We start from the raw sequence: 17,916 nt of genomic DNA, 5'->3' as shown, positions 1-17,916 counted from the left end.
AAAATACAGTAACCAATGCATATTATTTGATAAAACTCTAATGGGAAACTTCAGTATAAAAATTAAGTGAAATAGAAGATTAAATATTCATGTTCAGCTTCTCTACATACATTAAATACACTTTTAACTTCCCTGAATTACTATACCTCCTCTTTAATTTACTGTGAGGTCAGAAAATGAGTACATTATAAACTGTGTCTCAAACTAAATTTGATAACTGAAAGTGGATATCTGTATTGGGAGTGTGGGGCACAATTCATCCCATAACACAGCTTATTTATGTTCAAGGCTTATTAGATTCTGCTTGCTGATAATGCAAATGAGAAAGAAGATATGAATCAGGGTTTTCAAGATGCTTACAACATAGGATAAATACATACTTTGCATGAATCACATATTAGTAGTCTAAATGTATTTGTACAAGACATTGTGGGTTTGGGCCATTCTTTGAGCTATGGGGAATACTGCTCAGAGGTTAGGGGAAGTTATTTGTCATGTTAATGCATGGCAACTGAAACCTACAGGTAATTAAAGCAGAAGAGAATTTTTTTTTAATTTTTTGAAAGATTTTATATATTTATTTGACAGAGAGAGAGCACAAGTGGGTGCAGAGGCAGGCAGAGGGAGGGGGAGAAGCAGACTCCCCGCTGAGCAAAGAGCCCGATGCAGGGCTCAATCAAAATACTAGAAGAATTACTAGAGAAATTGTGGAATTTCCATCTTAGTTTTTCAAGATCACGGATCTACCCAGGAGACTTTATATGTTTGTGTCATCTACAGATTATCTCTATGACACCCTCTTTTAGACACTCTGGGCATTTGATTATATGAACATTCATGTCCACTGGCAGCACTCTAGATTTGGGCATTATCGTGTTAGTGTTCGATTATTGCAAAACTATACCAACTAATACGCTATTTGAATTTCTTCTGATCCATTCTGTTCTCCATATTATTACTAAAATAAATGTTCACTGACCTGCTTTGGAAATTCCAAAGACTCACATTTTCCATGACTGGGGCTAAACTCTATCAGACACTCAGTTGTCTCTGTCACATGTTTCTACTTTATTGTGTCTACCATTGACTCAAAAATCTGGTGCCAGTTTCTATCAAGCCACCAACTTCACTTTCTCTAAAGCAAATCACATTAGTCTGCCTTTTGTGTTGCTTTCTAGCTGCTCCTGTACATTTTAATGCATTCCTTATTGCCTACACCTATTCTACCCACATTTAATGATACACTGCAAACAATAGCTCTCTTAGGACATTTTCCCGGATTGCATTGACATATGGGCATATCTTCCTTATAGATCTTTTATAATATTCTATTTTGTTGCACAAATTAACACTTATTTTAAAGTATCTTTTTTCATTAATAAATGCTCTTATCATCTTTGTATCATTAAAAGAGTTTAAAAGCTTAAGAAAATAAACTTTAAAGTCACATAGACATGAATTTTAATACTATCCCTGTCAATTATGAGTAATTTGGTGATATGCATTTCATATCTCTGAAAATCAGTCTGCATAGTTACAATTTACTGATTCCTATGGCTGATTGAATACGTAGGATCACACGATGCCTGACATGTGGTTGTGTCCTTCTCTGCTCTGTTTCTCCATCTCTTTGGATTCCTTTCCATTCCCCAAGATTTACTTTAGTTTAAGGTTTTTGTTTGTTTTTGTTTTTGTTTTAGCAAACATGTAGCAGACACTCTAAACTTCTTTTCTTTGATATCCTGTTTGTATCAGTCAGATGCAATCCGGAAAATAGTCCTAGTGTTTAAATTAAATTAGACAGAGAATTGATATAGGAAATTTGTTACGGAAGTGTTAGAAATTAGATGGGCTGGAGGAACAAGAACAAATAAAAAGGAAGGTGATGTTACCCAGAGCATTCTAAGAGCAAGAAGCTGTTACTATCCACTAGGAAGGCAAGAGTAAACGAGAAAAAGGCAATGCTCTTGGTAGATCACAAACTGTAGGAGGCATGGGACTGAATGTATGGGTAGAGAAAGTGATATTCCTGGTAAACTAAGACCCCACATTTCTTCTGATGATAAAGGACCCTAGAAGCCACAACTGCTGATGCAGTTGCCAGAACTTAAAAAATGTATTATCTTCTATTTTCAGATTTCATGCAAGTTCCTCCAATAAGCAGTAATTAATCAGAACCCAGCTGGAAGGGATAAGGTAATATAAAATTTTCAGGATCTCAGTCTGGCAAGCATAGGACATTGTTCACCATTTTGTTAAGGTTACATTATAGTAACAGACAGCCCTAGGGTATGGGTGGCTTACAACATGGTATATTTCTTTTTTTTTTTTTTTTAGATTTTTTATTTTATTTATTTATTTGAGAGAGAACACAAGCAGGGAGAGCTGCAGAGGCAGAAGGAGAAGAAGCAGACTCCCCACGGAGCAGGGAGCCTGATGTGGAGCTCGATCCCAGGACCCTGGGATCGTGACTGGAGCTGAAGGCAGACACTTAACCGACTGAGCCAGCCAGGTGCCCCTACAACATGGTATATTTCTATCCGTCACATGCTGGCAGTTTTGGTGTGGTTGAAGCTCGGCTCAGTGTGTTTTCTATTTCAGGTTGCAGAAATAACTTGTGTTTACTGGATGCCATTCTTGGTACAGGGTAAAACAGTAAGATTGATTGTGGGAACATACAATGGCCTTTAAAATATCTGCTTTGAACTGATCTTTGTCATTTGAACTCATAATTCACTGGTCAACCCTGTCAAGCCTCACAGTATGGCTGGTGAATTTCATCCTGCCCAAAGGGAGACACTGAAATGTACATGATATGCAAAAAGATGTAAGCTCCTCTCACAGATAAATAGAGGAGAGCATATTTGAAAATGACAGCTCTGTGTTCACAAATACTCACTTGCTTTTTTTTCCCCCTCTACATGCAAAGTACATGCAAAACTCGTCCTCCGGAAAGATAGTCTAAAAGCCCCATTCCACTTCAGCAATGGGTCGAAGACACAAAGTCTTGTAATAGTCTCCACATCAGCTGTATCTTAATTAAGAAATTTAAAATTTTAAAAGGAAAAAAAAACTAAGATTTGTCCCCCAAACACTTAAGATATATTGATAAAACAGAGATAAAATGACAATAATGATTAATCCTTTTCAGAAACAGGAACTGAAGGCATATAGAGTTATAGCTATAGAAATTATAAAAACTTGGGGCACCTGGGTGGCTGTTGGTTGAGCGTCCCAACTCCTGATTTCATCTCAGGTCATGATTTTAGGGTTGTGAGATTGAGCCCCACGTCAGGCTCCATGCTCAGTGGGGAGTCTGTTTAGATTCTCTCTCCCTCTCCCTCTGCTCCACCTCCTTGTGTTTACCCTCTCTCTCTCTAAAATAAATAAATAAATCTTAAAAAAAAAAAGGAATATATAAAAACTTGCTCCTTATATGGCCCGTAATCTTGGGAATAGGGAATGTTTCTTGATTAGGCCTTAGTTTCAGTGCATGGGAATAGCCTTCCCTTGGTTCTCAGCTCTTGACTCTGCTCTCTGAGAAGTGCTTTCTTTAAAACTGAATGTTGTTTTGTCCTGAACTATAGGCTATTCCTTAAGACCTGAGGGATTTTCTTCAGCTTTCATTCTGCCCTGGGGACTTGGTAACCCACAGGTTGTTTTACACCTTGACCAGTTTTACTATATTTTAATTCAGGCTGGTCACCTTTTTTCGAAGTATAATTCACTCAACAATTTTACCAGCTTTATATTTATGTGATTCCAATCTGGCTAATTGTCCAAATAACATGACCCCCAATTTTTTTCAAAGCATGCTTCTCTCTCTAAACTAAGATACAGATGATTAGATGATAGACTGATTCTCAGTCTCTTTACTCTGAGACATTGTGCCATCTAAAAGAATTTCAAGGGTGAATTAAGAGTGCCACTTGTTTTTTCTTTCATTTTTCTTTTTTTATTTTTTTTTTTTTAAACAAAGTCTCCAACAACTACACCCTGTTCTGGATTTGGTCTTTTCCCTGTGACTGAAATTTTAATTTACCTTTTACCTATTCCATCTCCCACTTTGCAAGTGCTAGAATTTCTGGATCCTCTACTTTTCCCCCTCTTACAAACCAGCCATCTCTTTCCTAAGTTAGTCTGTTTCTTCTAGTAGCTTGTCCACTGTACCTGGTAACAATTAAGTCTTATCCATAACATTACTTATTCCAAACTCTTTAACAAAAACTCGTCAGCACATTACCTGCCTTAATTGTCGCAGGCGGGATTTCCACCTGAAGCAAAAAAAATTTTGCTTTTTTCTAACATGGCATGACTGTTTTTCAAACGTTCAGTAACAGTTTTGGCCTTATCTATCCCCTAACCCTAAACGCACAAGCCGGTGCCACAGAATTTAGGCTTATCTTATGAAAGCCTCCCATTTCCAGTACCAACTTTCCTAGTTATGCTTCATTTACAACCTGCCAATTTCCATGGCTTATAAATATTCTGGTGTGTTTCTCACTCATGTTGCTTGTTATCAGTTGTGAATTTCATGAGCCTTGGTTTCATATATTTCCTCATTCTGGAACGTGATAGAAAAAAACAGACCTTATTTGAGACGTGCTATTCTCATGATAGAGGGAAAATGCTAGAGAGTTAGCAGAAATACAAAATAGCTAGTTAAACTTCTATTTGAAATGGACTTGCATCATTTTTGCCCACATTTCATTGACTAAAGAAAGTCAAATGGCCACACCTGACAGTAGAGTCAATGAATTATGCCCCATAAGTCACACGGCCAAGAGAAGCATATTTCTCTTAGAAAGAAGGAAACACAAAATTTTTAGAGCAAAAATGCAAAGTTTTATAAAAGCACACTATAGAAAGGTGTCTGAGGGCCTGAGTACCAACAGTCAGTAACCAGCACTGGGTTTTAAAAATTTTGTTTCAAAATTAAGTCTTACCAATACTGATTGTTTTGCAGACTGCTTCTGTGAAACTCCATGTGATTTTGTAATTGGAAAACATTTGGGAAATCAATTTTTCAGTGAGTAGTTTAATGTGTAAGTTCATTTGAGTGAGGTCTTGGTCAAGTGGCAGTTGGTTGAATGAACTGGAAAAGATCACAGAATAGTGTTTGGCTCAAGCCAATTTATTTTATTTTACTGCTTCCATCTCTGGGTTCATAAATATTCATGACATTTGAACATGGAAAGGAAATAGGTCCTGCAGAGCTAGTGTTATAAAGTAAGTACTTCCTGCCATATTTTTTTCAAATGAAAACAGACAAAAGATGTGATTGTGTTTAGATTCATGCCAGTTACTTCAACAGAAAAAAATAGGCAAAGTGTAAGATTACACTATACTTAAGGTTAAAAAACAAGGGAAAAATTACTTCTCTACTGTGTTCATTTTGAGTTACTATCATCCAAATTTCAATATCAAGATTGAGTGAAACTTTTTCACTGAGTTAATGTGGCAGATTTCATTTCATGGGAGGTGTTCTTCAAGGACTAAGAATAAGGGACTCACTCTTCTTTATTCTCTAGCTAGAGCTTCCAAATTAAAGGAGTGGTTAGAGTTATCCCTTGGGGTGTTGTGTCACAATTAATGAGAAAGATAAGAAACACAAAGTAGGGGCGCCTAGGTGGCACGGCGGTTAGGCGTCTGCCTTCGGCTCAGGGCGTGATCCCGGCGTTCTGGGATCAAGCCCCACATCAGGCTCTTCTGCTATGAGCCTGCTTCTTCCTCTCCCACTCCCCCTGCTTGTGTTCCCTCTCTCACTGGCTGTCTCTATCTCTGTCAAATAAATAAATTAAAAAAAAAAAAAAAAAGAAAGAAATGCAAAGTAGATCAGCATGGAAAGTAAAGGGAGAAGCAGGAGCTCTTACAAGAATTCAGGATTTGAAGATGCTAAAAGATGCAATTTGGAAGCAACATGATGAGATGATAATGTATCAATTTTACAGTGATGGTACGGATCTAATGACGTGATTATATAATTCACCTAGTTGCAGATGATATATTCAAGTACTCAATAAACCCAGCCTCTTGGCCTCATATAACACATAATGATAAAAATCTATTCATATTTTGGAGTCCATCTTAGTGTAGCAAGGCTTATATTTAGCCTATTTCCATTCATATGGGCTCTTCATGGTTTTAAGGTATTGAAAAAAATTTTTAAAGATTTTATTTATTTGGGCGAGAGAGAGAGAGCATGAGTGGGAGGGGGGCAGAGGGAGAGACTTCTCGCTGGGCAGAGAGCAGATGCAGGGCTCGATCCTGGGCCTCTGGGATCATGACATGAGCCAAAGGCAGACGCTTAACCCACTGAGCCACACAGGCACCACAGTATTGAAATGTTTTTAAAGTAGAAAATATTTTTGTACTAGTTGGTAGTCATTATCCTGAGCTCTTTGAGTATTCCTGTTATGAACTGAATGCTTGTGTTCCCCCAAATTCATATGGTAAAGCCTAACCCAGGGGGTCCTAGGTGGCTCAGTCGGTTAAGCATCCGACTCTTGATTTCAGCTCAGCTCATGATCCTGGAGTCCTGGGATAGAGCCACCCGTCAGGCTCTGTGCTCAGCTCAGAGTCTGCTTGTCCCTCTCCCTCTGTTCCTCTGCCCACTCATGCTCACTCTCTCTATCTCTAAAATAAATAAATAAAATCTTTAAAAAAAAAAAAAGCCCTAATCCATAATGTGATAGCATTTGGAGGGGTCCTCATGATGGGGTTAGTTCCCTCAGAAGAAAAGACCAGAGAACTTGGCAAGCACTCTTTCCACCATGTGCAGATACATCAAGAAGACATGTATCTGCAAATCAAGAAAAGAGTCCTTATCAAGAGCTCAGTCTACCAGTACCTTGATCTTGGACCCCTTATCCTCCGGAACTAAGAGAAATAAACGTTTGCCATTCAAGCAGTCAGTTCATGACATTCTGTTACAGCAGCCCAAGCTGGCTAAAACAATCTCTCACTTCTAGCCTTCTGAATCCCTTTCCCTCGTTCTTGTAGTTGTCACCACAATAAAGTAACTGAAGAATGAATGTCCTGGGGTAGGACGTGGGGACATACAAGACTCTGCTACAGAGTGGTGACCAGCTGTTGTATTATTGATCTCTGCTACCAACGTCTATGATGTTCCACGTGTAAGCTGCGAAGTGCAGTCCCTTCAAATCCTGAGTCAGAGCTATGCCATCTGTCAGGCTCAAAAAACACATTATTAAACACTTATTTAAGGCACTGTTTGAGTCTCGTGCTTGTATACATTGTATAAATGTCTGGCACTTCTAAGACTGTCTGTTTTTTGAGGGCAGGGTCCATGATTTCGTTGTCTTTCAGTTCTCTCATGGTTAATATAGTACTTACCACTTACATGCTTACTAAATCTTTTCTGATTGAACAGAAGTCCCTCCGCATTAACAATCATTGACATTGTTACTTTGGCTGCTAAGCTGCAAGGTTGGATGCTGAGCTGCAAGTTTATGTAGTGAATATAAACGGAATGGTGCAAATCATTCCCCCCCAACCCCCCCAAAAAGGAGATAATCATCACAAATGGAAAAACAAACAAAAAGAAAACATTACTTTTGTTACAGGGTTTTTTCCTTTGGTGCCTGAGGTTCTTGGCTACGTTGCTTCGAAGAATAAAGAGGTAGACCAGGCAGACTGGTGGGAGCAAAGTGGGGTTTATTGAGTGATACTGTAATGCTCTCAAAGACGGAGGGGACCCGAGAGGGTTACCATCAGAGTTTCTAAGTCTAGGGGTTTTTACCGGCTTGCTGGAGAGCTGTTTTAATCTGATTAACAAACACTCCCTGCGCCTGCCATCCAATCAGGTTTTTGTCACCTACCTATCACGTGGGGAAAGGGTGGCAGGCTCCTTCCAGGGTGGCGTAAAATCCTTTTAAGGGTGGTTTCCTCTTAGGGCAGGAGCCCCTCTTTCTTGCCTGCCTTTCTATTAACTATCCTTTGTCACTTTTACTTGCATTTTTCTCCAAATAGACTAGGAGGTTTTGTGATACGTTGGACGTTGTCCCTTGAAGAGGTCAAATGGCAGTGAAATTTGGTCAAAAAAGGAAATTTGTGTATATGGAGAACCCCTGAATCAAAATTCTGTTATTTGAAAAACATAAAAGGCTTTTATTGCCTATTGAGAGGGCTTTAATTTTTTTTTTAGAAAAGAAAGAAAAATGTATGTATTATTTTATGAGGTATATTTATCAGAATATATAGAATGTATAAGCCTTAAAATCTAGCCAAATAAAAATGAATAAAAAAGTAAAATCTAACCAAATATTAACTGTTATTATTATATTACCATTACTCCTCATTATAGTAATAGGACTATTTCTGTGTTATATATAGCTGTGGGTATATAAGCTCTGTAAGTGGTAGGAGCGCCTGGGTGGCTCACGTGGTTAAGCATCTGCCTTTGGCTTGGGTCATTATCTCCAGGCCCTGGGGTCCAACCCCATGCTGGGCTCCCAGCTCAGTGGGGAGTCTGCTTCTCCCTCTGCCTCTTCTCCTGCTTGTGCTCTCTGCTTCTCTCTTACAAATGAATAAATAAAATCTTTTAAAAAAATAAAATAAATTCTGTAAGTGGTAAAATTATGTATATTAATGCAAAAATGGTATTTTGCTTCTTGAAAATAAGTCCTATCAAGTAATGATTACTGTTGTTGTTATCAGAATTGCAAAATCAGCAGTCCTCTTTGTAAAGAACTATCCTGGAAGGGATTGTCAGGCATTTATATGCCGCATTTGTTAGTTAGTAGTTAGGAAATCATTCTTTCTGGCAGGAAGGGTAGAGGGAAATACAAGATCAGCATGTTTGACTCTCTTGACCTGCCCCAAACCTGCTCTACTCTCTCTCTCTCTCTTCCTCGCTCCCTCCTTCTCCTTCCTCTTTCTTCCACTGTCTCTTTCTTTCTAACAGAAAACAAAGAAAAAGAATATATCATGTATACATTATACATTAAAAATCACCATGTGAATGATCCCTCCACATACATGTAAAATATTAATTGAAAATAAAACAAAACCAAGGCGCAGAAGAAAATGAATGTACGTGTCCTGGACTCTACCAATATACCAAGGGCTTAAAGCAGATTGGTATCCTTATAAATTAATAACAGTGGCAATGATAGTAATAATAATAGTAACAGAAATAATAATAGGAAGCATTTAGAGCTATTAAGCACCTGCACTGTTTGGAGGTTTACAAATTTTGACACATTCTGTCCTTACCATAATCCTGTCACATAGTGAGCCATAATTATTCTTCTTTTACAAATGAGAACAGTGAAGGAGAAACAACTGAGTAATTTGCCCCTGCCAGTGGCGGTGCTGTGATTTGAACCCAGGCAGTTTTTACTCCAGAGTCCGTGTTCTTAGTAGCTGTAATGTACTGCTTTTTTCATGAATGTGCTGTCCATTTGGGTCTCCCATGAGCCTGCTTGCCTGGGGAACTCTGTCACATGGAGATCTGAGCAGCCGCCAGAGTCCTCTCCAGGTCGCCAAGACTCTACTCCTTGGTCCCTGTTTGCCTCCCTCCCCCACCCTATGCTGCCCTCTGGGCTGACATAACCAGAGGGCGCTTAACCGAGTTTCTTAAATCATATTATAATTTCACTGTTGATGGGTGAGAATTGGTCTTTTCTTCCCTTTACTTAATTGCAAATTCTTTGAAGAAAAAAAGAAAAAAAAAGAGTACTTCTTTACTCACCATGACTTCAATTAAAGTGTAATAACATGTTTAATGCTCAATGTGTATTTATTTACTAGATGATTGGGAAACCATGGATACATACACATATTTACAAATGCCGGGTCCACAAAGCCTAAACTATTTACCATGGGGTCCTTAACAGAAAAAGTGCTGACCTTGATGCTGGAATGGAGGGTAAACCCAGCATTAGTTGAATTTTCTCAAATTACCACCTAACTCCTGTTTCTCTTCTTTCTGTTCCACACTAAATCTAGACTTCTGCCTTTCTGCTTGCTGCCTTATTCCCATTATTCATGTGCATGTTTTATTCTGAGCTCAAAAAACAGGCCTATGTGTTACAACTCAGCTTCACTTGAGGAAGAGGGAGAGGCAAAGCTGCCTGCCTTTGAACCAGGAGAGAAGGCTAGAACACATGCAGGCAGGTACCAAGGGAAAGATTCCAGGCTGAGTCTTCAGGAAGAAAAGGAGTTTCAAGTTTTATTCCTCTCGTTTAAAGAGTAAAGTAGAAATGTTACAAAATGTATAAAACTAAAATATGTTTTTATTGTCTGGGAGCAAATCCAGAAAGTATGAAGAGAACGTGGTTGTCCGTTTTCCCACTAAATTTCAATAAGGTCTACTAAAAAGCAAATAAGCCTACCAAATGGTTATATCAAAGATTTTAATAATCCTGAATAAACCAGTATTGACTAAATATCAAAAGAACTTTGAGCCTTGACATATATCTAACTAATACTCTGGATAGAGCTTAAGACTGATCTTTAATTAAACATTTTCCCTAAACATAACTATGGATGATAAAATTTAATCATTGGGATTTAGAGGCAATTATCAATCCGAAATATATATATATATTGTCAGCTGAAAAGAAATTCTGGACAAAGGAAATAATGTCATCTTTAATGAGCTTGCATCCGAACTTCCACAATATATATTGGGGATTCAATTCAATGTCAAAATTATACTTTATTTATATCAGTGTGAAGTGTTTTCATATAAATTCTAAATAAAATATATACATAAAACTGAACCATCCAAAATCTGGGTCTTCCTTAAATATGTAGAGTTGAAAATCTACCTTTTAAAATGTATTAAATGTTTATATGGTTAATATGGTTTAAATAGAGAGCTATGGCCTTCTTTTCTGATATTTTTTGTTCAGTGAATTATTACTCCAAGTTTAAAGTGATAATATATTATCAAAATACATATATTATATTTTTAAGCTTCTTTTACATATAACATTGTTATACTTTATATTTTATTATTGCATTTTTCATTGGTAAGATGGCCAGGTCTATTTTCTTAGGATGAGATTCACTTTTCAAATTAATAAATGACTCTTTTTTCATAACCCTTGGCTCATTTGCTTTTGTCCTTCCATTCCTATGGCTACTACTCAGGACAGGGGGAAAAGAATAGTAGCTTTCTAATAGGGACAGTTAACCTAAATGTTAATACTCAAATGTTAAGGACAACAATAAAAAATATATACACCAAGTTGTCTACCAATTGTATACAAAACTTTGTATCAAGTATTTTACATACTGTTTTGCTATAAGCTAAAGTCACATAGTTATATTATTCCATGAAATTTATTCCCATCCCTATATAGTGAATTTGCATGTAATTCTTATTCATTAGACCATAAGATATGTTATAATTGTTCAAGGGCATTGTATTTTTATTTTCCTTGAAACTGATAATTTAAGTAATTTACTGCAGTTTACTGACCTGTTACTGATCAAGTTGTTAATTATGCTACACTTATAGAAATATATTTCATCCAATGCACTCATATATTTTTATAACATTTGACCAGGGGAAAATACAAATAAAGGAGGAAATAATTTATAATTCTTAAACATCGTCAAACAATAAAAGGGTTCATATAATACTATTTTATAAATATTTTTATTATCACAGAAATTGCAGAAATATTGCTCTAAAGCCCCCATGAGTTCTATAGATGGAATCTCAGTTCATCATTTTGATTATTGTACAAAACCTCAAAAAGTTGAAACTTTTAAATTAAAAGATTAGTTAAGTTTACTTTGTTACCAGGATATTCCATCAGCCATGGGTTCGTTAATGATAACACATTATCCTCATCAACAGTTCGAGATGGCTTCTAGGAATTTCATCTGCTGATCCATACTCAAAAATGAAACAAAAATGTGTCCCTGTTTTAGAAAAGCATGGAATGGTGATGAAAACATCAAAAGGTTAACTTCATGTCCTGAATATGAAACTACCTTTTGATAGGGTGTCACTAGATTTTCAAATGGAATTTACATAAATAAATTTATGTAAATGGAAAATTGTATCAAACACCTAAATATTGGCCAAGAAACTGATTATGTCAATACAATTTGAACCGTGTGGGCTCCAGGTTTTGGTTCTTTATCATCGGTTCTCTACTTACATGGACATGTTCATTGCCTTATGCCCTTGTCCACTATTCTCCAACAAATACACCTGAAGCAATAGTATAACCTCTGTGCTTCCTGAGATCATAGGTTATTACATAATTCTACCTATGCAGAATTTGATATATTCTCTTATACTTCCTTTGGTACACCTGTTTGCATGTACAGCCTCCATCAGCTTTCATATTCTGCCTTAAATGTCAACGCCTTCACAGACTTTCAGGATTTGCTCCACCTCTCTTCTAGAAATTCATCAGTAGATGTCATCACTATCTCTCTTAAGCCACGCTATACACTGTACCTGACTCTACCTTCTCACTAATTATACGCACAGTAATTTGTTTGAATGTGTTTACTCTATTAGATTTTGAGCACCTTATTGGGTTACATTCTTTAGGGCATTATTGCATTATTGGGTTACATTCTTTCAGCCAACTCAACCCCACAAAGTGTGGGATAATTTATTTTAACTGAATTTCATAAAGAGGTGAGGTAAGGTGATTTGGAAAAAGCATTAATGAGTGAGAAAAAATAAGCGAAAGCAACAGGTTGGTATTGATATGAAATTTCATTCTAAGGAACAGAAAACAAACTAAAACAATTTCTAAGGCAACATCTAATTCATTGTTGCCACAAATATTCTTTGATACTTGGAAAATATAGTATCAAATATTAAATTAGCCAATCCTGCAATTATATTTGAACGCTCACAACGCTGTAAATCTAGTGGAAATATGTGCTCGTGGATGTAAAATATTTAAGTCTCAAAGGCGATTTATGTATAGTGGGGAGAGATTAATGTGTAACAGAAGTGTAATGAGAGAAATATGGAAACAGCCATTAGTTAGCAGTAACAAGTTCCTTAGGACAGGCACAGTGTGGAGGAATGACTAGTATCCCACTAAGAGACTAGAGAAAGACTTTTTAATGGGGTAGTTAGTATTAAACCTCTCTGTGCCTCAGTTCCTCATCTGCAAAATGAGGATAATAGTAGTACACTCCTAAAACAGTGTTGCAAGTGTTGAACGAACTGATAAATATAGAGCTTTCAAAAGAATGCTTGACGCATGGTATGTCCTCAGCCGAAGTTAATGAACATCATTATTATTCCTGCTACTAGTATTATTCAAGTGGGACCTTGACAGGTACAGACCGGATTTAGAGACAAACATGGAAAAATAAAAGATGCAAAAAAACCCCAAATGTATTTCAAGAAAGGACGAAGAGTATTGTTGATGGAAGTATAAACCGGGGAAATGGGGAAAAGGTCTGAATTGAGAAATCTGGTTTGATGGGAACACAGGTTTCGAAAAAAAATTAATTTATTTTAGGTAGCAAAGACCTGTAAATATTTATAAAGTTTGGTTAAGGCCCTTAATTTTCTCCTCTACGGTGCTTCTCAAGCTTCTATGTTCACACACACTACTGGTGGATCTAATCAGGTACGGATTTTCGGAAATCTGCGGTAGGGACAGAGAGTCTGCATTTCTTTCTTTCTTTTTTTTTTTTTAAAGATTTTATTTATTTATTCAACAGAGATAGAGATAGCCAGCAAGAGAGGGAACACAAGCAGGGGGAGTGGGAGAGGAAGAAGCAGGCTCATAGCAGAGGAGCCTGATGTGGGGCTCGATCCCATAACGCCGGGATCATGCCCTGAGCCAAAGGCAGACACTTAACCGCTGTGCCACCCAGGCGCCCCGAGTCTGCATTTCTACCACCCTCCCATATGATGTCAATGTTGCTGTTCCAAACACCACACTTTGAATCTGCTTATTTACTTGTCCATAGACCCACACACATGAGAACATAAAAACAGAGACCGTATCAATCCTTGTAATCACTGTATCCCTAGTGCCTGATACTGTGCTTAGCACATAGTCAGTGCTCAAAGATACTCAAAGAATGAATAAATGAATATCTAACTAGAAAAATGAATATAAAAACATGAAGGCTTGCAGCGCCTAGGAGGCTCAGTCATTAAGCGTCTGCCTTGGGCTCAGGTCATGATCCCAGGGTTCTGGGATTGAGCCCCGCATTGGGCTCCCTGCTCCGCGGGAAGCCTGCTTCTCCCTCTCCCACCCCCCCTGCTTGTGTTCCCTCTTGCTGCCTCTCTTTGTCAAATAAATAAATAAAATCTTAAAACACACACACACACACACACACACACAGCATGAAGTCACAGAAAATTCTAGATATAAGTGAGACGGAGATTGATTAACAGAATATCTTTCTGGGGGATGAGGAAGTGCAGCAGAATCAAGAATATAGATGGTGTAGATTAGTTTTATATATATAGGACAAAAAATAAAGAACAAAAAATTAAAAGGCACTACTGAAGTAGAAAGGGGGGAAGAGAATGAACATCTCGCTGAATGTCCTGGATCAGCATAGAAAATAAGATTCAAGGTTTTTACCACTTAAGCCCACCCACACTGCAAAAATGCTGAAATCATTCGAAGTTTTATGGTGTGACTCCAGGAAGCTAACCTCTGCCTAGTCAATAACTAGTGTCAAGATTTGTTTTTTAAATACATATTCTTAGGCCCACTGTAATTCTATGGAACGAACTGATAGCATTATATAGAAGCCCCTGGAATGTTATTTAAATAACTTACAACGGTTGTTTTAGTTAGTCTTCAGCAGAGCAGAAACTCAAATCTATTATAAATGAATCTTTTAATTATTTTGCATTGTGCCTCATTGCCTTAGAAAGAGTATGTACAATTTACTAGTGCTACTGCTAATATACCATGATATGGTTCCAAAAAGTGAATGCTCAAATCTCATTGTATTACTCTAGAAACAAAATAAGAGTAAGTCTAGGGAGAAAAATCGAAAGCAGAAATGCATTTTACAAAATTCACCCTGGAACATGTGTCCTCCATTTGGGTTTTCTGAACATGTAAACTCTAGTCTTTGTTAATTGCTCACAAACATGCCATTTATGAATATCGTAAGTCATTCATGATGAGCACTGAAAGCCATTTGATAGAGAAAGGATGCTGTGTTGAAACAAATAATTTGTCTTTTTTTTTGTTTTAATTTTTCTAAAGTAATCTCTACCCAAATGTGGGGCTCGAACCCACAAATCTGAGATCAAGAGTCACATGCTCTACTGACTGAGCCAGCCAGGCACCCCTCAAATAACTTGTCTTGTGAAAATAATATCTCTATTGCATGAAATCAGCCTGGTATTTGAGCTTAAATTCTATTAAATTTAGGCAAAATCATCTCATCAATGTCAGTTTAGATATCTGATAACAGCTGTGATACTGAGCCCGACAATCTTAGTTCTGCAGTTCTGGTATTTTATGGTATTTATCTAGCAGTGCTTAAAATATTCTTAGAGCAAAGTAAGGACATTATAAAATTGGCATATTTCTTGTTGGTGTGGATAAGTTAACAAATTCTTATTCTTAAGAAAATGCCAGGATAATAACTAGATATTGGCCCAATTAAAATGTTTCAAAGAAGAGGAATTGAGGGATAGTGTAGGCAGTGAAATTAAAAGTTGTGATGTTTGAATTAATTGTTTTAATGTTTTATCTTTCTAGCTTTGTCCTAAAAAGGAAGAGTCATTTCTTAACATACAGGTGTTATATTAGATTACATGTGCTTTTTGTTCTGACTTTACTGAGAGAATTAAATTCATACTAAAATGTGGTATTTTTGCTCCATTTGCAACATAAGAACATTAAATTAAGAAAATCCAATTAATGAAAACACTGGTCTTGCCAATGAAGTCATCAGTGTAGATAACTTTCTCTTTTTCTATCTTACCTTTTTTTTCTCTTTTATATCCAGAATATACCAATTTTCCATTACTTATTACTGAACAAAATTTTTTCAAACTGTGACTAATACAATTTTTTATATTTCATTACGTTCTTATATATTGCATCAGTTGAAATATAATTTTATATTAAAACCTATTCCCAAAATGGCATTTATTCAGAGAGAATGGTTTGTCAAATTTAACTCCAGAGTTAAATTCAGAAAACAAATTAAAAAGAAAAACAAAACAAAACAAGCACTCACTGCCAAGTATGAAGACCATATACTTTTTTTAAATCGGTGGATTAAATTAATGAGGGATCACTTTAACATATCCAAAAATTAGTCAATTGTAGTCTCGTCAGTTATCATGAATGTTTCATAAAACCACACAGTTCCAGTAGTTTACACTGCTGATTTTTTTCAGGCAAATTTTTGCTTGCCGTAATTCCTATTCCCATTATTTACTTGTTTCATTTGAATTTGTTGAATGCTAGTTCAAATTTAATGTTTTAAATTAGAATTACTTAAACCATTGGTGAGGTGATTTCATGTTGACAATGCACTTTAAAATATATTTAATGTTTTAATGTTTAAAGAATATTTTTACTTTAATTAATATTTAGTATTTGCTTCTATTTGTGTGTATTTAGCAGTGGTTTTTTTAAAGGTCTGTTTATTTTTAGAGAGAGAGAGAGTGAGCATGAACATGGGGGAGGGGCAGAGTGAGAGGGAGAGAGAGCCTCTCAAGCAGATTCCACACTGAGTGTGAAGCCCAACAGAGGGCTTGATCCCACGACCCTGAGATCCTGACCTGAGCCAAAATGAGGATTCAGACACTCAACTGACTGAGCCACCCAGGCACCCCTTTAGTAGCCTTCTTTGATGATGCACAAGACTAGGTTTGAAGCCATTGCCAATGTTTTCTTAGTAACTTGAGTGATATGTTTTCTTTATCATTTGCTCAAAACTTTAAATCACTGTATTAGTTTGCTAGGGCGGCCATAACAAAATGCCATAGATTGGGTGGCTTAAATGCAGACGTTTATTTTCTCACAGCTCTAGAGGCTAGAAGTCCAAGATCAAGGTGTTGAGAAAGTTTGGTTTCTCCTGAGGCCTCCCTCGTTGGATTGCAGATGGCTGTCTTCTTATTACACCTCAGCATGTCTTTTCTCTGTGCACAAACGTCTGTGTCCTAATCTCTTCCTGCAAGGACACCAGTCATATTGTATCATGTCTCATCGCTATGACCTCATTTTATGTTAGTACCTCTTCGAAGGCCCTATATCTAAATAGAGTCACATCTGGGGTACAAGAGATTAGGACTTTAACATGTAAATTTGGGGGGGCACAATTTAGTCCATAATGATCATCCATCACAAAATCTAGTCTTCTTTAAAATATTCACAAAATCAAATTACCTTAATAGGCCCAAGTAGTATTGATTTAATGGTTTTGACAGTGTCAGCAGGTGATTCTGAAGAGGCTTTGTCAGTTCTGTGGGAACAATGTGAATGTTGGATGAAGCCTCTCACTGAATCTTGTCCGGTATTAATGGCTATGACATTCCATGACAGTAAAACTAATGGGTACATAGTGAATCTCTAAGAGAAAGCAATAGTGAGATTACCGCTAACTGAGGCCTAATGTTGTTAAGCAGAATAACATGAAAAAGCAAAGCATACACAATGTTACTAAAAATTAGCATTGTTTTTATGGCTATAGGTAATTGTTTCTGCTTTGGAAGAACTGTTCAGAAGAGTTGCATTTTTTAAGCAAATTATGTTTCACAAATCCCCTTTTTTTTCTCCTGTAACATTTCACACTTCCAGAAGAGGAGTCATCCTTTTGAACATTGTACATTTTAGAGCTTACAGTAATGTCTATTTTGATATCCACATAAATCTTCCTTTTTCCTTTTTTTTTTTTCTTGGATAAAACTACATTTTTGAGTGAATAGAACACTGCTCTAAAATAAAACTGAGGTTTCTTTTT

Source organism: Ursus maritimus, unplaced genomic scaffold (assembly GCF_017311325.1).
Source record: "Ursus maritimus isolate PB19 unplaced genomic scaffold, ASM1731132v1 scaffold_8, whole genome shotgun sequence".
Lineage (NCBI taxonomy): Eukaryota > Metazoa > Chordata > Mammalia > Carnivora > Ursidae > Ursus > Ursus maritimus.
The sequence above is the reverse complement of the archived record's forward strand: the minus strand, read 5'-3'. Positions refer to the sequence as shown.